Source organism: Nomascus leucogenys, chromosome 9 (genome assembly GCF_006542625.1).
Source record: "Nomascus leucogenys isolate Asia chromosome 9, Asia_NLE_v1, whole genome shotgun sequence".
NCBI classification, from domain to species: Eukaryota; Metazoa; Chordata; class Mammalia; order Primates; family Hylobatidae; genus Nomascus; species Nomascus leucogenys.
In genome coordinates, this window is record NC_044389.1 from 51938769 (window position 1) to 51966101 (window position 27333).

At 35.4% G+C, this 27333-nt stretch overlaps 2 pseudogenes; one reads left to right on the forward strand and one right to left on the reverse strand.

Annotated features, from left to right (window-relative positions):
* Positions 1–27333, reverse strand: part of LOC100598119 — a 406136-nt pseudogene that overhangs the window by 188014 nt on the left and 190789 nt on the right.
* LOC115836700 lies at positions 1812–19649 on the forward strand (annotated as a pseudogene).

Below are 27333 nucleotides of genomic sequence, written 5' to 3' on the forward strand. Positions count from 1 at the left end.
GCACTTTCTTAAAAGTAAGAAAACAACAGCATGTGCCACATCCACTAACCCTTCTTTTTCACAAAATATTTCTGTTTAACATGCATGTTGTTTGATAGCAATTTTCCCATAGCGGTTCTTCTTTAAAATGGAATCAAACATCTGAAAGTGTAATGCTGTTTATTCACTAAGTTTAAGTCATATTCTACATTCATTGTTGTCATTTCAACAATGTTTACATAATCTTCACCAGGAGTAGATTCCATCTCAAGAAACAACTTTCTTTGTTCTTCCATAAGAAGCAACTCCTCATGTATTTGTTTTATCACGAGATTGTAGCAATGTAGTTACATCTTCAAGTTTCACTTCTAATTTGAGTTATCTTTCTATTTCCACCATATTTGCCATTATTTCCTCCACTGGATTCTTTGTTATAGGGCCAACAGGTTCATATGCCCACTTTACAATAATAGACCAATTACACTGAGGCGTTATGTTTTGCAGCAAAGAAAGAGTTTAATAATTGCAGGGCACAGAGCAAGAAGATAGTTGGAGACCCTCAAACTTACCTCCCTAAGAAGTTCTGGGCTGGAGTTTTTAAGGGGATAATAGAGAGTGATGGACTGAAAAACTGGGGTCACAGATTAGTCAGGATAATGGAGATAAAATCATCAGGACTTGGAAACTGCATTCTTTGGTGAGTCAGCTCTTTGTGAGCACCTTCAGACCACCTGGCATCAGTGAAGTCTTTCAGATTAGCTGGCATCAGTGAGGTCCTTCAGACCAGCTGAGTCAGTAGTTTCATCAGTATGCTGGACCTGAAGGTGAGAAAACAACATTTCAAAATGTTTAAGTTATTATCTATAGAACAGTTAAATGAACTATAATCTTGTAACAGTATCTGCATAATTATAAGACGATAACCAAAAAACTATGAGGAAGTGAGTCAGAGAGCAAGCTAACGAAAGATGTCTGGTGAATGTACTGCAGGCTTGGTTTACTTTTATTTCTTCCCCTCCCTTTATCCTTGATTGATTCAACAAAGTCTACAGGGATAGTTTCATCTTGAAACTTATAAATCATACATGATGGTAGTAACAATCAACATATAAATGTTCTATCATAAATGAACCTTTAAAATATTATGCTAAGTAAAATAAGCCAGTCATAAAAGATCACATATTGTATGATTCCATGTATTAAAAAATGTCTAGAATAGGCAATCTATAGAGATAGAAATTCAATTAGCATTTGCCCAAGATAGGACAATGCAGAAAGTAGGGGTAAGGAGTTAAAGGATAAAGTGTACAGGCTTTAGTTTTAGGAGATAAGAGTTTTCCAAAACTGACCGTTATGAAGATGCACGATTCTGTGAATACACTATGAAACATTAAATTTTCACAATAATTGATAATTTGTGTGGTATCTGAATTATAGTTCAACAAATTTACAAAAGTTTTTTAACCATTTTTAGCCATTTTATCTTTAGTTCTGTGTGAAAGAGACTGCAGGAACGTGAGCCTTTCACTGCTACTCTTATGGACACTATTCTAAAACATATTACATGAGTCAGGTGAATGTCCATACAAGATCACTGATATTAGCTTAATTATAGCACTTAAAAATATGAAAAGGAAAATAAACTCACTTGTGTAAACAGGTCTCTACCTTTTGTCTCCTTGTTATCCACATGTTCAGACTGTTAATATAATGTATTTACTTTGAAGTGTAAAAGTTACATTTTAACTTCTTCACTGATTTAAACTGGATGTCAGCATGAGAAATGACAGAAAGGAGCAGCAACTGGGAAACAAGCATTGCATTGCATCACCATGTCTATGAAATGGACTTCAGCTCTTCTGCTGATACAGCTGAGCTGTTACTTTAGCTCTGGGAGTTGTGGAAAGGTGCTGGTGTGGCCCACAGAATTCAGCCATTGGATGAATATAAAGACAATCCTGGATGAGCTTGTCCAGAGAGGTCATGAGGTGACTGTATTGGCATATTCAACTTCCATTCTTCCTGATCCCAACAACCCATCTGCTCTTAAATTTGAAGTTTGTCCTACATCTTTAACTGAAACTGAGTTTGAGGATATCGTCACGCAACTGGTTAAGAGATGGTCAGACATTCCAAAAGACACATTTTGGCCACATTTTTCACAAGTACAAGAAATGATATGGTCATATGGTGACATGATTAGAAAATTCTGTCAAGATGTGGTTTCAAATAAGAAACTTATGAAAAAACTACAGGAGTCAAGATTTGATGTTGTTCTTGCAGATGCTATTTCCCCCTGTGGTGAGCTGCTGGCTGAGCTACTTAAAATACCCTTTGTCTACAGCCTCCGCTTCTCTCCTGGCTATGCAATTGAAAAGCATGGTGGAGGATTTCTGCTCCCTCCTTCCTATGTGCCTGTTGTTATGTCAGAATTAAGTGATCAGATGACTTTCACGGAGAAAGTAAAAAATATGATCTATGTGTTTATTTTGACTTTTGGTTCCAAATATGGGATACGAAGAAGTGGGATCAATTTTACAGTAAAGTTCTAGGTAAGTAATTTTTTCATCTGGTAGCATGGAGATCTAACTTTCCTGTGCCTTTGAATCTGAGCTTGTATAAAGCCATAAAGTCAGGGTAGTGGGGGCTTTTTGTAAGTGAATTTATCAAATGAAAGAAAAAGATTATCAAACTCACAAACACTATAGAAAAGGGAAATCATAGGATCAGTTAAAACCCTGTGGCCATCAACCATACAGAACACTCCAGGAAGTCATAAACCTGTAAATTAGTGCACCTTAGATTTCTTTAAGCAATCACACATCTATTTTATTATACATTTTTTTATCTTAAAAAAAGTCAGACTCATCAAGAAACAACTTGAGGAATGCATACTGGTAGATTGAGTAGTTACACATTTTTCTAGAACCATCTACTTAACATTGCAGAAATTGTTTTTTCTTGTATACCTCAGTCACCTTATTTAGTAATTGCAATATGTACCCATGTTACCAGGAGGTTTCCTTTACAGTTGAGAGAAATAATGTCTCCGTTCCAGAATCAAAAACCAATACATATAATTTGAAGTTTCCAATGTTTCTATTCTCCTTCACTAAAGGATTGGAAACCATTCATTTTAAGGCCAATCATCTTGTTGAAGTGTGAACATTAAGTTGTTACTGTGTAGTTTTTTTGAAACTATGCATCTTTATTTAAAATATGAGCCAAATTAAGGATGAACACAAACTTGTATTTTAATAAGTTCTCAAAATTTTCTAGCTGTAATTTGCGAATATATTACTTACAAACTAATATTGTTAAGATCTTAGCATGAATCAAAAGCAGTGGTAGGTACAAAGATTTCAGCCATAATTTCAAAATAATCAACAGTTCACTTGAAGATCCAAAGATAAAAGACTAGATAAATGAATTGTGGAAATTGGACTATTTCTAAGAAAATTGTTTTTTGGGTAGAGTAGAATTCACTGATAATGGAGCTCCAAGAGTGGCTTATATGTGTATCTGCTACTATGAAGGCTTAAAAAATAAAGAAATGGAGATTAATTCTCCTTGGCTTATTTATGATTGTGAATATACTGATGTGACATAAACGATGTAGTTTTCCCTCATGATTCTCTCACCACTTTGTCTTTCTTGTAAATACCCATGGGCAAAATATATAATACATAAAAATTAAACTATGCCTATATATGAACACATGTATATATATTTCAAAGCACAAACACTTTGCCTACATTTTTGCCTACATTATTCTAACTTTTTTGGAAGATTACCTAATTATCTTGTGTCACCTACTTTTCTTTTCTTTTTTCAAATCAGGAAGACCCACAACGTTATTCCAGACAATGGCAAAAGCTGAAATATGGCTTATTCGAAACTACTGGGATTTTCAATTTCCTCATCCAGTCTTACCAAATGTTGAGTTCGTTGGAGGACTCCACTGCAAACCTGCCAAACCCCTACCTAAGGTAAACTATTACTGTTTGTTTTGTCTGCTTTGCATTTTCAGTGCCAATGGTTCTATATTCATTCAGAGTGTTTGATTTATACTGGAAGAAAGATGGGTAGTGGAAGGTAAAGCAGATACCAATTAAAAACTCACATACATGTTGATACCATCACAAGTTTGTGAATTTCATCATTATTACAGATAAAGAGGCACATTAAAGAGACTCCAAATAGGGTTGGTAAATTAAAGCTTTGATTATGCAACATATAGGAAGGTACTGGCCATTCATTCAAAGAATATTTATAAAGAGATTAGCACACACCACAGGCAAGGGTGTCAGACACAGTTTCTGTCTCAACACAAATTACATTCTACTTTGAAAGATAAAATATATGCAAGTAATAAAAACTGTGTAAAAAATATTATCTCCAGAGAAAAATCAATGCTAAGGAAACCTCCAGTATAGATAACAGAGAGTATCCTGGAGTCACCAATATTAATAATTTAGATGAGAGCTGAACAATATGCAGGAATAGTGAAAGAATGAGGGAGAGAAAAAAAAACAAAAAGAAAAGCTGGTAAAGTGTTCAGGACAGTTCTCAAGACTCAAAGTTTAGTTTGCAAGGGAGATACTGAGTAAGAATCAGATGATGCTGACAGGCAAGATAAGAGCCAGATACTCCTTAGGAACTGAAATATTTATTAAGCACATTTAGGAACTACTAAAAAGAGTTAAGAAAAGAAAATATGTGATAGATTATATTTAAAAAAAATTCAAGGTGTTCAATAGATTAAATTGCAGAAGGGCCAGACTGGAAAGATCCGACATTCAGAAAATTTTATATGAATTCAGGTAGCAGATGATGGAAAAGTGAACTAGAAAGTGGATAGAAATAATTATGCCTACTTTTGCAGTAATACTACTAACTTCATACCGTGTTGTGTGGAAAAAAGTTAATACAATTAAAACACTTAAAATGTCTCTGGCATATAGTTAGTGATTCAGAAATGTCATTAATTTTGCAATTATGGCTATTTTTGTTATTACGATACTACTAATTAACATGTGTAAGTCACTTGAGATATCATTCCTCGTTTAATGAAACTAATTATTCAGTATTTCAAGATTGCATTCTCTAACAAAGTCCTACCTGTCTTCTATATCACAGCTACCTTGTGGACTTGATTAAAAGAAGACATATCAGTTCTGACAGTAAGATGAGCAAGCTGAAATTGTAAAATTCTACCATAAGTGATAAGGATCTTCACCAGTATTCTAACTTATAAGAAAATAATTCCTTAACAATATAAATGTGTGATTCTAATAATGTTTGAAGCAAGACCCAGTGTTCACTTATTTTATTCAAACATTTACATCATTCTGCATTGAGATTCCAGAGGTTTACATCTTAGCATAGACATACCCTATTAGAGCAGGTGTTTTCTGCCTTAAGACAAGCAACCCAATAAAGCTTCCTGGGGTAACTTGTGTCTCAACATCATAGCTGCCTGATAGAGAAGCACAGAAAAAATGAAGAACGCATGTATAATAAATACCAAATAATTTCTAACACTCGTATCTGAATAGTGCCCTCAGTTTACAATAACAAAAGAATTCTGTCATCATAGAACATTATATTCTTTATGAAGAAACATAAGAACCTCATATATTTTAAATTGATATCACAGTTCTAAGAAATAGGTAGAAAGTAAACATTCTTTATTACATTATTATGTAATCTCTTGAGAGATCATTTTTGTCTACCTCCTTATTAGCAGCAACATGATACTGATATTTTATTCCATGGTTAAAATTTAATATCTATGTTGAATGCAAATTGTATGGGCTTTATATGGTAACTTTCTAAAAAGACAAAAGCTGAGGTGAGACTAATGGAAATTCTGTCCCACCCTATCCTACTCTTGAAAGATTTCCCCACTCACATTAAGGGAAACTGAAGTGCCAGTAGGAGGGGAAGAAAATAGGAGGTGTAGAAGGACAAGAAAAAGGATGACTAGTAGTAAATAGTGTAATTACTAATACTAGCTGTTGTTAATTACTAATACTAGCTGTTGTTATTAACTTGAAGAAAGTTTGAATGCAAGTCAGTGGTTGTGAAACCCATTTTCTAATTGTTTATTATGTAAAATAATGGTAAACCCAAGTTTCTATCTATTCAATTAAATATTAGATTCTCAGATAATTTATGTATATTTTAAGAGAAAAGGACACTTGGCAAATGTATCAAGTGTTAAAAATGCATCTAGCCATCGGTTTTACAATATATTTACATGAAATCATACAGAGAGAAGAAAATCAAGATATCCATTTTAATATTTATGGAAAATATTCATAAGAAAACATTGCAAGTAATCAAACATCTTAAATGAAGGAATAATTAAAAACTACATGCATACTGTAGCATTATAACTTTATCAATAAAATATCAATTACAGTCAGCTATAATACAAGTAAAGTGAGATAGAAAAATTATAAATATTACAAGATGACACTTTTTTTGTAGGAGGAAAAGTATATACAATAAGAACAAAATTGTCTAAATAAATGTCACAAGTGTACATTGAGCTATAAAAATAGAACAAAAGCCATAATGAAAACTACATAGTTTACCATGATAATATCTCTAGACAGAAATTTTATAAAAAACACTTATTTTCTTTTTAGAACTTTTAATACTTTTATAAAATTCCTTACATAAATAGTATTTTTTTAAGTGTCACAGAAAGGGAAGCAATTAGTCCACATCAATAATGAATCTGTAAACAGCGGTTATATTAGTTTAACACTGGGTGGATGAAGAAGGCTCTGAGCATCAAACCACTGAGACAAAACACTGAACATAAGTTACATCAATGAGCTACAGGTAACTGCAATCACACATAATACCTGGATATCCCATGTATTACCTGGAATAGTACTACAAGACTGTGACATCATTAACACTAATGTCTTAAGATTAAAACTCATGTTTTTAAAAATACTCAGCCATATGTGGTCTGCAAATAAACATTTGGAATTTTTTTCTTTGTTTTGTAAAGAACACTTAAGAGAAAGTTTTACCCTAATGATTATATCTGAAATTAATTAACTTTAAAAATTGGCATAGATTGGGGAACACAGTCAGAATGATTCTCAATAAATTCCAGCAAGTACATCTTCACTAAGATTTTTTTTTATTATTATTTACTTCAGTTTAGTAATGTGCACAATCTCAGTTGTTACATAGTATCCATGCCATGTTGATTCTGCACCCATTATCATGCATTGGTTCCCGGTCCCCCAACCCACAAGTCCAGAATTGGATTCTTCAATTATAATATTCCCATGCCACAAGTACATCTTCATCTGAAGATTGTGTGCCACATTTTCTTAATCCAGTCTATTATTGTTGGACATTTGGGTTGGTTCCAACTGTTTGCTATTGTGAATAGTGCCGCAATAAACATACGTGTGCATGTGTCTTTATAGCAGCATGATTTATAGTCCTTTGGGTATATACCCAGTAATGGGATGGCTGGGTCAAATGGTATTTCTAGTTCTAGATCCCGGAGGAGTCACCACACTGTCTTCCACAATGGTTGAACTAGTTTACAGTCCCACCAACAGTGTAAAAGTGTCCCTATTTCTCCACATCCTCTCCAGCACCTGTTTCCTGATTTTTTAATGATGGCCATTCTAACTGGTGTGAGATGGTATCTCACTGTGGTTTTGATTTGCATTTCTCTGATGGCCAGTGATGATGAGCATTTCTTCATGTGTTTTTTGGCTGCATAAATGTCTTCTTTTGAGAAGTGTCTGTTCATGTCCTTTGCCCACTTTTTGATGGGGTTGTTTGTTTTTTCTTGTAAATTTGTTGGAGTTCATTGTAGATTCTGGATATTAGCCCTTTGTCAGATGTGTAAGTTGCAAAAATTTTCTCCCATTCTGTAGGTTGCCTGTTCACTCTGATGGTAGTTTCTTTTGCTGTGCAGAAGCTCTTTAGTTTAATGAGATCCCATTTGTCAATTTTGGCTTTTGTTGCCATTGCTTTTGGTGTTTTAGACATGAAGTCCTTGCCCACGCCTATGTCCTGAATGGTATTGCCTAGGTTTTCTTGTAGGATTTTAATGGTTTTAGGTCTCACATGTAAGTCTTTAATCCATCTTGAATTAATTTTTGTATAAGGTGTAAGGAAGGGATCTAGTTTCAGCTTTCTACATATGGCTAGCCAGTTTTCCCAGCACCATTTATTAAATAGGGAATCCTTTCCCCATTTCTTGTTTTTGTCAGGTTTGTCAAAGATCGGATAGTTGTAGATATGCGGCATCATTTCTGAGGGCTCTGTTCTGTTCCATTGATCTATGTCTCTGTTGTGGTACCAGTACCATGCCGTTTTGGTTACTGTAGCCTTGTAGTATAGTTTGAAGTCAGGTAGCGTGATGCCTCCAGCTTTGTTCTTTTGGCTTAGGATTGACTTGGCAATGTGGGCTCTTTTTTGGATCCATATGAACTTTAAAGTAGTTTTTTCCAATTCTGTGAAGAAAGTCATTGGTAGCTTGATGGGGATGGCATTCAATCTATAAATTACCTTGGGCAGTATGGCCATTTTCACAATATTGATTCTTCCAACCCATGAGCATGGAATGTTCTTCCATTTGTTTGTATCCTCTTTTATTTCATTGAGCAGTGGTTTGTAGTTCTCCTTGAAGAGGTCCTTCACATCCCTTGTAAGTTGGATTCCTAGGTATTTTATTCTCTTTGAAGCAATTGTGAATGGGAGTTCACTCATGATTTGGCTCTCTGTTTGTCTGTGATTGGTGTACAAGAATGCTTGTGATTTTTGTACATTGATTTTGTATCCTGAGACTTTGCTGAAGTTGCTAATCAGCTTAAGGGGATTTTAGGCTGAGACAATGGGGTTTTCTAGATATACAATCATGTCATCTGCAAACAGGGACAATTTGACTTCCTCTTTTCCTAATTGAATACCCTTTATTTCCTTCTCCTGCCTGATTGCTCTGGCCAGAACTTCCAGCACTATGTTGAATAGGAGCGGTGAGAGACGGCATCCCTGTCTTGTGCCAGTTTTCAGAGGGAATGCTTCCAGTTTGGCCCATTTAGTATGATATTGGCTGTGGGTTTGTCGTATATAGCTCTTATTATTTTGAGATACGTCCCATCAATACCTAATTGATTGAGAGTTTTTAGCATGAAGGGTTGTTGAATTTTGTCAAAGGCCTTTTCTGCATCTATTGAGAAAATCATGTGGTTTTTGTCTTTGGTTCTGTTTATAGGCTGGATTACATTTATTGATTTGCGTATGTTGAACCAGCCTTGCATCCCAGGGATGAAGCCCACTTGATTATGGTGGATAAGCTTTTTGATGTGATGCTGGATTCGGTTTGCCAGTATATTATTGAGGATTTTTGCATCAATGTTCATCAAGGATATTGGTCTGAAATTCTCTTTTTTGTTATGTCTCTGCCAGGCTTTGGTATCAGGACGATGCTGGCTTCATAAAATGTGTTAGGGAGGATTCCCTCTTTTCTATCGATTGGAATAGTTTCAGAAGGAATGGTACCAGTTCCTCCTTGTACCTCTGGTAGAATTCGGCTGTGAATCCATCAGGTCCTGGAGTCTTTTTCGTTGGTAAGCTATTGATTATTGCCACAATTTCAGAACCTGTTATTGGTCTATTCGGAGATTCAACTTCTTCCTGGTTTAGTCTTGGGAGGTTGTATTTGTCGAGGAATTTATCCATTTCTTCTAGATTTTCTAGTTTATTTGCATAGAGGTGTTTGTAGTATTCTCTGATGGTAGATTGTATTTCTGTGGGATTGGTGGTGATATCCCCTCACTAAGATTTTATGTAGTGTGAGTGAGCTACTCAAGAGGGTGACCAAATCTCCTCTGCAGAAAGGCCTGGCAGTCTCTTGTATTCTGTGCAAGTGCTACTGCCTCTGAGACACAACAAAGTGATGATGAGAGCTCCTCCATGCAGTTATAAATAGCACATCAATTTAACAGTGTGATTTCAGGCAATAGGTGCTCCACCTAAACAATAACCTGAAAAATACATCATTCAATTATTTAACTATATACTGTACAATTCTGTATTATAAATGAGACTCTTAGAATTTATTCATAGAAATTCCAAACCACAATAGCAGACTCCAGAATGTCAGTGATTTTTAAGCCACCACCTTTTACAGTTACTGTTTTTTTCTTTTTTGAAAAAGACTGGAAAACTCTGACAAACATTAAGTGAAGTGTAAAAGATTATAGAGTAAGATAAATGTAGATTACATAATCCCAGCTGTGAGGAACTTTTCCTTAGTGCTTGTAGTCAGAGAAGTCAACCACTAATGACTTCCAACTAAAATAATTCTACAGAAAACCTGCCAAAAATAAGCATATGTGATTTAGCAGAACAACAACATAGCATTAAAGCCAAGTGGTGCCACTTTAAAGAGCCTTATTAGTAATTATGATACTATAAATGAAGAGTTTTGGTACTTCCCCAAATACTATGTAATAGCTCTATTTCATTTCTTTCTTTCACACACACACACACACACACACAAACATGCATACACACGCATATTTCCACAAATACCCTTAACGGAGGCAACCTATCTCACATTATACATCTTGCAAAAAAAAAACTGAGTAATTGAGTCGTGAAAAAACATCCTTTACTCCAATAATTCCTGATAATAGTTGATTTTCTCTTTTCAGTTTTTATACCAATTCTTCCACAGTGCTTGCTGTGCTGATAATCTATTATGATGGAACACATTCTTTTTTCACAGGAAATTGAAGAGTTTGTCCAAAGCTCTGGAGAAAATGGTGTTGTGGTGTTTTCTCTGGGGTCAATGGTCAGTAACATGTCAGAAGAAAGGGCCAATGTAATTGCAACAGCCCTTGCCCAGATCCCACAAAAGGTAAGATAAATGTCTTAAGTTGTGAAAAACTACTGAAAGAGGCTATTAAATTTGTTAAGAATCCAATTGTGGAAACTTCCTGCCTATAAATTTAGCTGTTGGAAAGCACTAATTATCTCAGATATTAATTCAAAATCAAAAATATATATGGAAGATGCTAAAGTAATACAGAGGGTGTTATTCACTGGTAATTAATTTGGCATTAATATCGTGATCAGGAATAAATATAATTAAGAGTTGCAGGTAAAGATTTGGTATCATCATGATATTGGGGTCAGGTAAGAGCTATCATCAAATTCTGCCCCTGTGATTTGATCCTTTTTTTAAGAATTCCGGAGGGCACTGTACACCCTACAGATGTTAGAAAACATTACATTTTAGTGAGTAACTTCACTAGCACAATAACAATAGCAGGATTTCAAAAAGGCTGGCATGCATCCTGCAGTATGGTGTTCCATGTTACCCAGCCTCATGTACTTTCTGTGCCTTTTGGAGTAGGCCTATTTGAGTGATATTCAGGGTACTATTCAGAGAAAGGACGGCCTAGGCTGTCAGACAACTAATATAAGGACCCACACAGCCAGGCCGATTTGGAGAATGAGAAAAAGCAGCCTGCCTTGCTGGACTGGGCCCAGCTAATGTCTGAAGTAGAAGATGAAATAGAAAGGGTGGAGATGGATCCTTCTCTGAGGGTGGACCCTGTGTAGTATAAAATGTGGCCCCACAAGGACGCTGTACTATGAGATTAACAATTCCTCCCAGTGGAGGCAGCAGAATGAAATATAGGAAGGATTCAAGCAGAAGGAAGCCAGGCAGGGGAACAGGTTCAGATGCCCCCTCCATAGAACGTAGTAGGAACATATTTTCTTTTATATCGAATAAAATGTGTGTTTGTCAATTACTTTTTAGTTCCCTGTCTGACATAGTCTTCTTGTAACGACCTATGCTAATATTTTGCCAAAAACTCAAAGTTACTTTAACACTGATGTAACAAAGAGAACTTAAACACTGTAAATTATTTTTGATATAAGGATTCCCTGGGGGTTCCAAAATTAGTAACATAAACATAAAAATATCTTGGCTGTAGCAGAACATATAAATCACTGTTGTCAAAATTTTGTAGCACACTGTCTAAGTGTTAGCAATCAGTTGACCAAAATTCAGCAAAATACAATTTTGAATTTATTCAAGAGTTGTATTTTTACTTATGGTACCAATAGGTTCCTCATTTCTATGCTGAAAAAATATCCAAAATTAGCAATACTGAGAATACTTTAAATTTGTGTCAAAAATTGTCACTTGAAATTTTTCTTGGAAGTAGTGCTTAATAATTTGTAATTTCCAAGAAGTTATACATGCTACCTTTGCAGCATTAATTGATTCTTCCAGGTGGCTTATTTCATAGACTTGCATTTTTGTCAATCAAAGACATCAAACTCTTTTAAAAAACTTATAGACAAGTAGATATAAGTGAACTACTTCCTATATTGTTCAAAAAAATGAATAAATTAATATTAAATTTGGTAGATGAAAACTCATACAATATATAACACAAAATAAGCATGTAGGTCATTAGTAAATTGTGTGCTTTTTCACACTAGAATTATGACTACCTAAAATTTGTATTGCATATAATTATTAAAAATTTTTATGTTTTTAAAATTAAATTTTATTTGTTAACTTTTTTTTTTTTTTATATTTTATTTTATTATTATACTTTAGGTTTCAGGGTACATGTGTACAATGTGCAGGTTGTTACATATGTACCATGTGCCATGTTGGTTTGCTGCACCCATTAACTCGTCATTTAGCATTAGGTATATCTCCTAATGCTGTCCCTCCACCCTCCCCACACCCACAACAGGCCCCGGAGTGTGACGTTCCCTTCCTGTGTCCATGAGTTCTCATTGTTCAATTCCCACCTATGAGTGAGAACATGCAGTGTTTGGTTTTTTGTCCTTGTGAAAGTTTACTGAGAATGGTGTTTTCCAGTTTCATCCATGTCCCTACAAAGGACATGAACTCATCATTTTTTATGGCTGCATAGTATTCCATGGTGTATATGTGCCACATTTTCTTAATCCAGTGTATTGTTGTTGGACATTTGGTTTGGTTCCAAGTCTTTGCTATTGTGACTAGTGCTGCAATAAACATACGTGTGCATGTGTCTTTATAGCAGCATGATTTATAGTCCTTTGGGTATATACCCAGTAATGGGATGGCTGGGTCAAATGGTATTTCTAGTTCGAGATCCCTGAGGAATCGCCACACTGACTTCCACAATGGTGGAACTAGTTTATGGTCCCACCAACAGTGTAAAAGTGTTCTTATTTCTCCACATCCTCTCCAGCAGCTGTTGTTTCCTGACTTTTTAATGATGGCCATTCTAACTGGTGTAAGCTGGTATCTCATTGTGGTTTTGATTTGCATTTCTCTGATGGCCAGTGATGATGAGCAATTTTTCATGTGTTTTTTGGCTGCATAAATGTCTTCTTTTGAGAAGTGTCTGTTCGTGTCCTTTGCCCACTTTTTGATGGGGTTGTTTGTTTTTTTCTTGTAAATTTGTTTGAGTTTATTGTAGATTCTGGATATTAGCCCTTAGTCAGATGAGTAGGTTGCAAAAATTTTCTCCCATTCTGTAGGTTGCCTGTTCACTCTGATGGTAGTTTCTTTTGCTGTGCAGAAGCTCTTTAGTTTAATTAGATCCCATTTGTCAATTTTGGCTTTTGTTGCCATTGCTTTTGGTGTTTAGACATGAAGTCCTTGCCCACGCCTATGTCCTGAATGGTATTGCCTAGGTTTTCTTGTAGGATTTGAAAGGTTTTAGGTCTAACATTTAAGTCTTTAATCCATCTTGAATTAACTTTTGTATAAGGTGTAAGGAAGGGATCCAGTTTCAGCTTTCTACATATGGCTAGCCAGTTTTCCCAGCACCATTTATTAAGTAGGGAATCCTTTCCCCATTGCTTGTTTTTGTCAGGTTTGTCAAAGATCAGATAGTTGTAGATATGCGGCATCATTTCTGAGGGCTCTGTTCTGTTCCATTGATCTATGTCTCTGTTGTGGTACCAGTACCATGCCGTTTTGGTTACTGTAGCCTTGTAGTATAGTTTGAAGTCAGGTAGCGTGATGCCTCCAGCTTTGTTCTTTTGGCTTAGGATTGACTTGGTGATGTGGGCTCTTTTTTGGTTCCATATGAACTTTAAAGTAGTTTTTTCCAATTCTGTGAAGAAAGTCATTGGTAGCTTGATGGAGATGGCATTGAATCTATAAATTACCTTGGGCAGTATGGCCATTTTCATGATATTGATTCTTCCAACCCATGAGCATGGAATGTTCTTCCATTTGTTTGTATCCTCTTTTATTTCATTGAGCAGTGGTTTGTAATTCTCCTTGAAGAGGTCCTTCACATCCCCTGTAAGTTGGATCCCTAGGTATTTTATTCTCTTTGAAGCAATTGTGAATGGGAGTTCACTCATGATTTGGCTCTCTGTCTGTGATTGGTGTACAAGAATGCTTGTGATTTTTGTACATTGATTTTGTATCCTGAGACTTTGCTGAAGTTGCTAATCAGCTTAAGGAGATTTTGGGCTGAGACAATGGGGTTTTCTAGATATACAATCATGTCATTAATTTCAGGGTAAATGAGGAGGTTTGTTACATAGGCAAACTTATGTCTTGGGGGTTTGTTGTACAGACTGTTTCATCATGAAGGTAGTAAGACTAGTACCTTTTAGTTATTTTTCCTGATCCTTTCTCTCCTCTCAACCCTCACACTCCAGTAAGCCCCAATTTATGTTGTTCCTCTCTGTATGTTCATGTGTTCTCATCTTTTAGCTTCCACTTATAAGTGAGGGCATGTGGTATTTGGATTTCTGTTCCTGTGTTTGTTTGCTAAGGATAATGGACTGCAGCACACTTATGTTCCTGCAAAAGACATGATCTTGTTCTTTTTTATGGCTACATAATATTTCACCATGTAGATATACCACATTTTCTTTATCCAGTCCATCACTGATGGGCATTTAGATTGATTTCATGTCTTTGCTAGGATGAATAGTGCTGTAATGAACATATGTGTGCATGCTCTAATTTATAGTCCTTTGGATACATAACCAGTAATGGGATTGCTGGGTTGAATGGTATTTCTGCCTCTAGGATTTTGAGGAATCGCCGTGCTGTCTTCCACAATGGTTGAACTTACTCTCCCTCCAACAGAGTATAAACATTTCTTTTTCTATACAACATCACAAGCATCTGTTATTTTTTGAGTTTTTAATAACGGCCATTCTGACTGGTGTGAGATGGTATCTGTTTGTGGTTTTGGCCAGTGATGTTAAGCTTTTTTCCATATGGAGGTTTGCCACATATAGGTTTTCTTTTGAAAAGTGTAACTATTTTTTAAATACTTGAACTTTTCATTGATAATCTTATTTGTCTAAGCTACTATTTTGAAAAATCATAATTTCCTTATATACCTAACTCATTATAAAATTAAGGAAATGAAATGTGAGTATTCCATTTACATCAGTCTAAGTAGTTCTTGTTACTTAACATCATTTGTTCTCATTGTTAATCTCTTTAGCATTCTAACATTCTATAACTTTTGAGTTCCTCTCATGGAATAAGATATTTTCTTCACTGTAACAGGTTCTGTGGAGATTTGATGGCAATAAACCAGATACCTTAGGACTCAATACTCAGCTTTACAAGTGGATACCCCAGAACGATCTTCTTGGTAAGCCTTTGGAGAACAAATATTGAACATATTAGTAACAGATTATTAAAGTGTTAATAGTCATATTGAAACAAGTCTAGTGAACATTTGTTATGCAAAAACTTAAAAATAAAATGAAACTTCTATATATGTATTTTCCAGTCCTAGGGTGAAAAGAATAAACAACAATTGTTGGCATTTTATGATATGCACCCACATTCTTTATGATCAGAGTATCCTTATTTCAGGTGTTATTACCTCTCACAGAATTGTTCTATCACTTCCTGGGTGTCTTCCTTTCTCATATTTCTACTAATTTACACCTGTTCTTTCTTCTTCTGTAGGGTTATTTCAAATGTCACTAAAAATAACAGCTCTTCTGCTATCACCAGGGACACTGCATTTTCTGTAGGATTAAGTACCTAATCTTAACCAAAAAGTGATGACACATTTCATAATGAAATGTGACCTGTCTTTCCTCAATTCTAGCACCACCAACACCTCACTGCCTGCTGCTTTGCACACCCCACATATCCCACTGCATGACCGTACTTAAGAGAACACATTCTGGCTGGGCACAGTGTCTCACGCCTGTAATCCTAGCACTTTGGGAGGCTGATGTGGGTGGATTGACTGAGCTCAGGAGCTCGAGACCATCCTGGGCAATATGGTGAAACTCCATCTCTATTAAAATACAGAAAATTAACTAGGCATGGCTGTTTGCCCCTGTGGTCCCAGCTACTCAGAAGGCTGAGTAGGAGAATTGCCTGAATCCGGGAGGTGGAGATTGCAGTGAGCCGAGATTGCACCACTGCACTCCAGCCTGGGCGACAGAGGGAGACTCCGTCTCCATTAAAAAAACAAAAAACAAAAAAAACAAGATCATATTCTTACGTGCCCATCCCTTTTCTGTGCTTTTTTCTTTTTTGCACATTATATTTCCTTATCTAAATTGCACTTTTTTGTTAGTTCAACTGGTAATCTTGTATTAATTTTTTCAGTCTGAAGTTAAACACACCACATAGCCTTCATTTACATCTCCAGCAGAAGTAGGTGCTCCTTCTTCTGAAGTCTGAAAAGCAACTTGAATTCAGTTCAGTGTGTTATCTAGGAAACACTGTCACATTCAGATTCTTCTATTGTGCATTTCTCATTTTATTCCTATGAATAATTTTGCTAAAATTCATCCAATCCTAGGTCATCCAAAAACCAGAGCTTTTATAACTCATGGTGGAGCCAATGGCGTCTACGAGGCGATCTACCATGGAATCCCTATGGTGGGCGTTCCATTGTTTGCAGATCAACCTGATAACATTGCACACATGAAGGCCAAGGGTGCAGCTGTTAGTTTGGACTTCAACACAATGTCAAGTACAGACTTACTCAATGCACTGAAGACAGTAATTAATGATCCTTTGTGAGTATAACTTTTTTTTTACTCGGTGGTATTTATAGATAGTTTCTCTTGTCAATAGTGAGTATGACTTTTATCCTTTTTATAAGAGACTGATTTTGAAAGAATTTAAATGATTTAAACAATCTGAAATCTGCTTTTATTTTTGAGTGGTTATTTAAAAATTTTATTTGAACCACATACATTTAATGAATAACCAATTATTAAAATAATTTTCTACACAAAAATAATTTTAAAGTGATGTAAATAAGAAGACATTTTAAAATAAATTCGACATAATCAATCCATGGTAGGAAGGAAAGATAAAGTTGAAGTAATATAATAAAATACTTTAATTCAATATCTAAAATGTCTCAAAGTATATCTGTTTTCTTACTGAAAAATTTATTTTTATTATCATTATTGTAACAGACTCGATAATTAAATTTAATTTCTATAGTATAAAACCCACCTACTTAAAGTATAAAATACAAATGTATTAGTATGCTTACAATCATGAAGCCATCACCATTATATAATTTTAGAACATTTTTATCAACATAAAAGTAACCATAATGGTACAGAAATCACTTCCCATGACCCCTTAGCCCTAGGCTAACACCAATTTGTTTTCCTTCTCTATGATTATTCTCTCTACATATTTCATATAAATTGAATGATACAATTTATGACGTTGTGTAAATTACTTCTTTTACCAAGTACAATTTTTGTTGTTTTTATGGTTTTTAACTTTATTTATGTTGTGTGTATTAACATTTCATTTCTTTTTACAGCAATATATTTTATAATATGGGTATGCCATATTTTATTTGTCTCTATATGATCTGAGAGACAGGTAAATTGGTACCTTCACTTCAAAATAATGTTTAAGATGATCTTACCTTTTAGAGCTGTTTCACTTAGTGTATGTACATTTATTTTATGTGTTTTATACTTAAATGTGTATTTTAGAAGACGTATAATGTATTTTAAGATTCTAGGCATCAAATAATTTCAAAATAAGCACAAAAAAATAGAGGAAATCCTAGGGGTTCTATCATAGTGTGGCCAGGGAAAGCCTCTCTTATCGGTAACATTTAGAGGGTTGCCTCAAAAAGAGATAGAATCATGCCTTGGGTTGTTGCAAGAAAGAATACTCCAAGCGTGGGTAGAGGGGACACAATGTATAAGGTGCTGAGATGGGAGCTTAAAGAAAAACGTAAGGCCAATGTCCCTAGACCTAGAGTGCATGGCAGTGTTTGGAGAAGAGCTTGCCAGTGTCTGATAAAGGAGGATCCTGAGGACCAAATAACAGAGTCAGATTTTATTTTGATATGATGACAAGTCAGGCAAAAGTCTTAATCAGGGCAGTGTCATAATCTGACTTTTATTTCAAAAATAATGATTCTGGCTACTGGGTGGGAAACAGTAGGGCACAAAAGATCAGAATAGGAGCAGAGCTCGTGGCTATGAGGCATTTCACCCACATGGCACAATTTGTCTCTAGAAACTTAAAGATGATAATTCTCAAATTGCATTTTAACTATATATCTTTCACCACTTAAAATGGTTCATGATGCTGAGCATGATTTTATATGCCTGTTTGAGACCTAGAGGAGTGTAACTGTATATTTCATAACACAAAGAATAAATGCTTAAGCAATGGGTACCCTTTTCTTCATAATGTGATTATTTCACATTGCAGCCTGTATCAAAATATCTCATTTACCTCATAAATATACACACCTACTATGTACTCACACAACTAAAAATAAAAAAATAAAAAAATAAAATTGCTCATATATTCTCTGCATCAAATAATTAACTTTCTCACCTGAACTTCCATTTTTACTTTAAAAATATTTGTCACTTATGAGATCCAATTTAAAAGCCAAACGTTCTATGATGACTCAAATTAAAATACACAAATTCTATGTCAATTCTATTACATTTACTTTGAATCATATGACACTTTAAAAACCTTTCATGGACTTGATATGCTCAGGCAAATTAACTTACTTTTTTTTTTGAGAGGAGGTCTCACTCTGTCACCAGGCTGGAGTGCAGTGGTGCGATCTTGGCTCACTGTAACCTCCTGGGTTCAAGAGATTCTCTTGCCTCAGCCTCAGCCTCCCAAGTAGCTGGTACTACAGGCATGTGCCACCATGCCTGGGGAATTTTATTTTATTTTTTTTTGTATTTTTACTAGAGACGGGGTTTCGCCGTGTTAGCCAGGATGGTCTTGATCTCTTGACCTCGTGATCTGCCTGTCTCGGCCTCCCAAAGTACTGGGATTACCATCGTGAGCCTCCGCGTGCGGCCAAATTAACTTACTTTCAATGTTGATACCTGTATGTTTATCATTTAGATATAAAGAGAATGCTATGAAATTATCAAGAATTCATCATGATCAACCAGTGAAGCCTCTGGATCGAGCAGTCTTCTGGATTGAGTTTGTCATGCGCCATAAAGGAGCCAAACACCTTCGGGTTGCAGCCCACGACCTCACCTGGTTCCAGTACCACTCTTTGGATGTGATTGGGCTCCTGCTGGCCTGTGTGGCAACTGTGATATTCATCATCACAAAATGTCTGTTTTGTGTCTGGAAGTTTGTTAGAACAGGCAAGAAGGGAAAAAGAGATTAATTACGTCTGAGGCTGGAAGCTGGGAAACCTGATAAATGAGACTCCTTCAGTTTATTACAAAAAGAAGAGGTTGTGATACAAGATTCCTTTCTTCTTTTGACAAAACATCTTTCAAAACTTGCCTTGTCAAGTCAAAATTTGGTTTTTAGAGATTTAGTACCTGTTAAACCATTAGAAATATTTCATGTCAAGGAGGAAAACATTAGGGAAAACAAAAATTATATAAAGCCATATGAACTTATATTGAAATTGAGCTCATATTGAAATTTATTGTTCTAATTCACAGTTTACATGAAAAAAATTTACTGAGCTTAACTACAGGTTACACATTGTACATGGACACAAGAACATTAAGAAGTCCACTGATGGTATCAATACTGTTTTGCATATACTCAGCATACTTTGGATTCATTTCATGCAGGATTGTGTTGTTTTAATTGTCTCTGAGGAAACTATTAAATAATCAAATTGTATAAAAAGTCTCTCTCTTCCTCTTGATATTTTGAGATAAGTAGCGCTGCTTGGCTTTTATTGTGCCTCCAGCTTCAGTGTCACTTTTTTTCCTAAAAGATATGATAAAATTGCTTACCATTTTAGAGCTTCAGTCATTTCCCAGTGGGAAGTATGTGGAATTAGAAATAAAGCAACTCCTACCTGGTTTCTACTACAAAATGAACTAATTTTACAATATGTTTGGTTTTTTGAGCCTATTCTATTTTTCTGGTCATTTAAAAATATTCCTCCTTTTCTTATTCTTTCTTTTTTTAGTTATTTCAATAGTTTTTCGGCGACAGTTAGTTTTTGGTTACATGGATAAGCTCTTTAGTGGTGATTTTGCAGATTTTGGTGCATCAATTACTCACTATATCCAATGTGTAGTGTTTTATTCCTCACCTCCCTCCTGCCCTTCCCTCTGATTTCCGAGAGTCCATTATATCATTCTTATGCCTTTGTGTCCTAATAGCTTAGGTCCCACTTATAAGTGAGAACATACATTGTTTGGTTTTATATTCCTGAATTACTTCACTTAGAATAATGGTCTCCAACTCCATCCAGGTTTATTTTGTCCCTTTTGAGGCTGAGTAGTATTTATATATATATTCCCCCAATGGGTGGATAAAGTAAATGTGATATATATATAATATATATATACACACACACATATATACACATATATATATACATATATATGTGTATGTATGTGTATACAAACACACACACACACACACACACATATATATATATATATATATATCACATTTTCTTTATCCACCCATTGGTTGATGGGAATCTAGGCTGGTTCCACAGTTTTGCAATTGTGAATTGTGCTGCTATAAACATGTATGTGTATGGGTCTTTTTCATATAATGACTTATTTTCCTCTGGATAGACGTCCAACAACATAATTGCTGGATCAAATGGCAGTTCTACTTTTAGTTATTGTTTGCCATAGTGGTTGTACTAGTTTGCATTCCCACCAGCAGTGTAAATGTGTTCCCTTATTACTACCATGCCAACTTCTATTATTTTTGGATTTTTAAACTATAGCCATTTGCCATTTGTATATCTTCTTTTGAAAATTGTCTATTCATGTCCTTAGGCCACATTTTGAGGGATTATTAGTTTTTCTCTTGCTGATTTGTTTAAGTCCTTGTAGATTGTGGATATTAGTCTTTTGTGGGATGTGTAGTTTTTGAAGATTTTCTCTAACTCTGTGAGTTGTCTGTTTACTTTGCTGATTATCTCTTTTGCTGTTCAGAAGCTTTTTAGTATAATTAAGTTCCATCTATTTATCTTTGCTTTTGTTGCCTTTGCTTTTGGGTTCTTGGTCGTGAAGTCTTTGCTTAAGCCAATGTCTAGAAGAGTTTTTATGATGTTATCTTCTACAATTTTTATACTTCCGGGTCTTAGATTTAATTATTTGTTTCATCTTGAGTTGATCCTTGTATAAGGTGAGAGATGACTATCCAGTTTCTTTCTTCTACATGTGTCTTGCCAATTATCCCAGCACTATTTGTTGAATAGGTTGTCCTTTCCCCACTTTATGTTTTTGTTTGCTTTGTCAAAGACTAGTTGGCAATAAGTATTTAGTTTTATTTCTGAATTCTCTATTCTGTTTCATTGGTCTACATGCCTGTTTGTATACCAGTACCCTGCTGTTTTGTTAACTACAGCCTTGTAGTATAGTTTGAAGTCGGGTAATGTGACACCTCCAGATGTTTTTTTCTTAGCCTTGCTTTGGCTATGTGGACATCAAAACTGAGAATCAAATCAAAACCTCAACCCCTATTACAACATCTGCAATAATAATAATAATAAATAAAATACTTAGAAATATACCTAACCAAGAAGGTGAAAGCTCTCCACAAGGAAGACCACAAAACTCTTCTGAAATAAAACTTAGATGATGCAAACAAATGTAAACACATCCTGTGTTTGTTGATGGCTTGAATAAATATTGTGAAAATGACATACTGCCAAATGCAATCTATAAATTCAATGCATTTTCCATTAAAATACCATCATCTTTATTCGCAGAAATAAAAAAAATTAATTTCATATGGTTCTATTCTCATTTTTGACCTTTAATGACAACTGTAAGTTCTTAATTTTTGGTTGTGATAATATAGGAATTTCATCATAAAGGGATTAAGTGTATTGTTAATCTTACTAAACATACATGTATATATACATGTCCATTTATTTTAAAACAAGACACTGCATCACTATTAGTTACCTAATAGATATGTGGTGAAATTCAACGTGTTTATTGAAGACAGTTTGAAATAATAATAATTATTCCACATACTATACTTCAAATAATCATATCTAATTTTTCTCTTTTCCAATGGGCTTTTGATCCATTTCTTCTCTAAATATAAAATAGAAACATGAAATCCTTTAGCATGACAAAAAGTGTACAAGTATACAATGAGTTTATAATTATGTGGAAAATAGCTAAATCAAGCCATAACCTTCTTTAATGTACACATCAGGGAAGCACTTTATGATAAAGAGGTCCAGGTGGACAGAAACCTAGTTGTCTTTGTTGGTAAGAAGTCTTACTAATTTACTAATTATCACACAAGTATTCTCCAGCCTAAGGAATGATTTAAATATAAATATTACATATATATATATCACTACATACGTATATATATTTATATATGTATATATAAATCACACACACACACACACACACACACACACAACACACACACCAGTATAACATTGATGCCAGAGAAATTATAGGAAGAGTTTATAACAGAATATTTCATACAAATCATCCAGGAACTGATACATATATAAAGAAACACAGAGTTAACATAGTGCCAAAGGTTAATAATGTTGTTTTATCATGCTTATAAACCTGTTTATTTACATTAAACCTATCTTACAACACATGTGACAACAGATTGGTATCCATTGTTTAGTGACAACTACAAAACAACACCAAAAAGACAAACTAATATAAAAGTTGATGAAGTATGAATAGGTAATTCAAAGTAAAATGGCAAATAACATATAAAAGATGTTAAAGTTACTGATGCTCAAATAAATAGAAATAATGCCAATAAATTATTGCTATAAAAACCCAAATAGAAGAGTCAGCATAACATGGTGGTTAAGAGCTGGCACTCTGAATTCAGGTCACCTTGATTCAAATCTCTGAGAAACCACTACATAATGATATGGGTTGAACAAGGTATTTAAACCTTATTTGTCTCGGCTTTTTCACCAATGAATTGGCATTGGTGGTCACAGTATTATCTATGTCATGGGGTTGCTGAAAGAAGTAATTCACTAATATTGCAAAACACTAGAAATATTTTCTATACATCAAAATAAAATATGCACTCTTACAATTAAACAAATCAAAAAATTTCCACAACTATTTTACTGTTCATAAAATTGCACAGTACAGGCCGGGCACAGTGGCTCACACCTGTAATCCCAGCCCTTTGGGAGGCCAAGGTAGGTGGATCACGAGGTCAAGAGATCAAGACCATCCTGGCCAACATGGTGAAACCCCATCTCTACTAAAAACCAAAAACTAGCTAGGCATGGTGGAGTGTGTCTGTAGTCCCAGCTACTTGGGAGGCTGAGGCAGGAGAATCCTTGACCCAGGGAGGAAGAGGTTGAAGTGAGCTAATATTACGCCACTGCACTGCACTCCAGCCTGGCAACAGAGCAGCACTCCTGTCTCAAAAAAAAAAAAAATGCATGGTATAGATCAAAACATGATATGTTTGTAATGTAATAATAAAAATGACATAATTTATTATTTACTATTTCAATGGGGGTTAAATTTATAGCATAAAGCAAGGGCTAACAAACGATGGGCTTTTGGTCAAATCTGGCCAACCACTTGAGTTTTTTTTTTTAAATAATTGATTAAAAATTTGTATGCCACAAATTAAACACTTTAACCATTTAATGTGTACAATCCATTGGCATTTAATACATTTGCAATATTTTGCCACTACCACCACTGTCTAGATCCCAAGTATTTTTTTCACTTCAAAAGGCAGCTTTATACCCATTAGACAGTCATCTTGCATTCTCCCATCCTCCATCTCCTGCAAACTGGCATTATCTGTTGGCATCATTCTATAGCCTAGTAGATAATATTTTTTTAAAAGGCAAATAAGTATGTAACTGCAACAAAGTGTTTTATTTTACCTTATTTTTTCATCTCCTATTTGTTCATAAATGAAATTCTGTGATGTATTAGAATTAGTTTTAATTTCCTAATTGCTCTGTTATTAAATATATTCAGCAGTGTTGTGATTTATATTGTTATAATTTCTGTCCAATTTTGCATTGAAGTCTGTCTTATGAGAATTGCAGTAAATCAAGACCCTGGAAAGCTCTGATGAAGGTGAGGAAGTGAGATTCAGATGTGTGTGTTAGATAAAACACAATGAAATGAAAAAGAAAACCAAAATGCATAAAATAGAAGAAATGTATTACTCACAGTTCCTAGAGATATTAAAGATAATGACAGAAACTGACAGAAAGTTCAGAAGTGGCAGAGAGCTCAACCAGCTGCCTGGAAGTGGTAGAGAGAATCCCTGTGCAAGGGGATGTGGGGGTGCTTTTCTTAAGGTCTATGGGCATTATTACCTAGCCTTGACTGCAGGATTTTTGGAGTGGCTATCTTAAGAAAACACACATGAAGAGGGAGAATTATTATTTGATTCTGGTATTGATCATTAGGTTATCTCATGGTAATCAGCTCTGTGGTATGTTGCATTTCTGGGTCAGTGGGATGAGAACAAGTGGACTCTGTCAAAACAACTACATGAGGAAGCGAAGTTTTCACAAGATCCAAAAGTGACAGGCTATGACTAGGTCTTAAAAAACTCAAGTTAAGCATAAAAATGGATGCTGAGGCAGTACCTATAGTCAACAAATGTATGACAAGAGGTAGAAAAGGGATTCATCCAGCAGGACCAGGAGACAGCCAAATACAGTGAGTGCTCAAACTGTGAAAATGGGAAAGGGAGATCATCTGCCTTTGAACACACATCCTTACTGGGAAACATAAGTTTCAGACCACAGGAGTTGAGTGGTCTGAACTCAGCCTGAGCTGAGTCATTAGAATGCTGAGTGAAACACGCGTACAGGAAGCAGCGGGAAAAGCCTGTGGATTATCTGGGTTTCCAGGAAGTCATTTCTGTCTTTGTGGACTCTCTGAGTTTCTGGGGAAGCCATTTCTGTCTTGTTTCACAAGGGTCCTTGGGGAGGGCTGCCAGAGGAACTGGGAAAAGACCACAGGGAGAAGGAAACCTCCAGCTGAACTTTGCATCAGTTCCAACAGAATGCAAAGTTTCCTGGTCAGAACTCCAGAGAGTGTGTGAATTGGTGTGTAGACTCAACAGGTGGGGAGGTGTGAAAGCCCTGCTTGCTTTCTCAGCTGGGAGGCTGGTAGCCTGGAGCAAGTTCTCAGCCCTGCTCGCCCATTGACTGGAAATAAACTTGGTGCTGTGGGTAAGCGCATGGTGGAAGTGAGACCGGTCTATTGGGTTGCATGGGTGCTGGGTAAGGCCTGTAACTGCCAGCTTTCTCCTGACAACCTGCATGACACAGCAGAGGCAGCCATAATCCTTGCGAGATTATAACTCTATTTACCTGGGAACCACACACCCATCCCCACAGCAGCTACTACATTAAGGGAACACTCTATGGGACAAAAGAATCTGAACAGCAGCCCTGAGCCCCAGATCTTCCATCTGACATAGTCTACCCAAAAGAGAAGAAGCCAGATAAACAATTCTGGTAATATGACAAAACAAAGTCCTTTCCCACCCCCAAAAATCACACTAGCTCACCAGCAATGGATATAAACCAAAAAGAAATTCCACTTGCTGTATTAGTGTGGCCTGGAAGTGAGACACGAAGTTAAAGGAGATTATTTTGAGGTTTAAAATTTAATGACTGCCCTGCAGGGTTTCACACCTGCATGGGGCCTGTAGCTTCTTTGTTTTGGCAAATTTTTCCCTTTCGGAACAGGAGCATTGATGCAATGGATGCACTTTAATGACATCTTGAAATCAACTAACTTGTTTCTAATTTTGCATGCTCATAAGTGGAAGGGCCTTACTTTGTCTTAGATGAGACTTTGGACTGTTGACTTTTGACTTAATGCTGAAATGAGTTAAGATTGGGGATTATTTAGAAGGGATAATGGTATTTTGCAATAAGGGAAGAACATGAGATTTGGGAGGGGACAGGGGCAGAATATTATGGTTTGGATTTTTGTTCCCACCCAAAATGCATGTCAAATTGAAGGAGGGGCCTGGTGGGAGGTGACTGGATCATGGGAGCTGATTTCTCCCTTGCTGATCCCATGATAGTGAATAAGCTCTCATGAGATATAATGGTTTAAAACTGTGTGGCTGTTACCCTTTCACTCCCACTCTCCTGACACCATGAGAAGATGGTTCTAGTTTCTCCTTTGCCTTCCGTCATGATTGTAAGTTTCCTGCAGCCTCCCAGTCATGCTTCCTGTTAAGCCTGCACTACTGTGAGTCAATTAAACCTTTTTCCTTCATAAATTATATAGTCTCAATTAGTTCTTTATAGCAGTGTCAAAGCAGACTAATACAAAGAGTATCTACCAAACAAAGGTTAATAGCACACGTAATAGAAAAAGCCTAAATGATTTTTTTTTTCTAAGGTAAAGAGCAGGAGAAAGAAGTCAACTCTCTTCACTTTTATTCAAAGTTGATTTGGAGTTTTTGGCAAGGCCATTAGGCAAAAACATAAAATAAATCAAATCCATATCGGAAGGGAAGATAATAAAACTATCTTTATTAATATATGGCGTAATCTTATATAGAGAACATCTTAATGGATCCACTATAAAAAGATTTGCTCAAAAAAAACAGCAAAATTTTCAGGACAGTAGATCAATTATACAAATTACTTGTATTTCCACATAAATGAAATAACTATTCTGTATGATATTAAAAATAAAATTTTACATAAAATACCATCAGAAAAAAATAAAATAATACGAATAAGTTCAACAAAAGAAATACAAAATGTAAACTGTGAAAATAACTAAAATTGTGGAAAGAAATTAAAGATCTAAATGAATGAAAACACATCTCATATTCCTGATTTGAAAAACAATATAGTAGCATTGCCTTTGTTTACCAAAGTGATACATAGATTG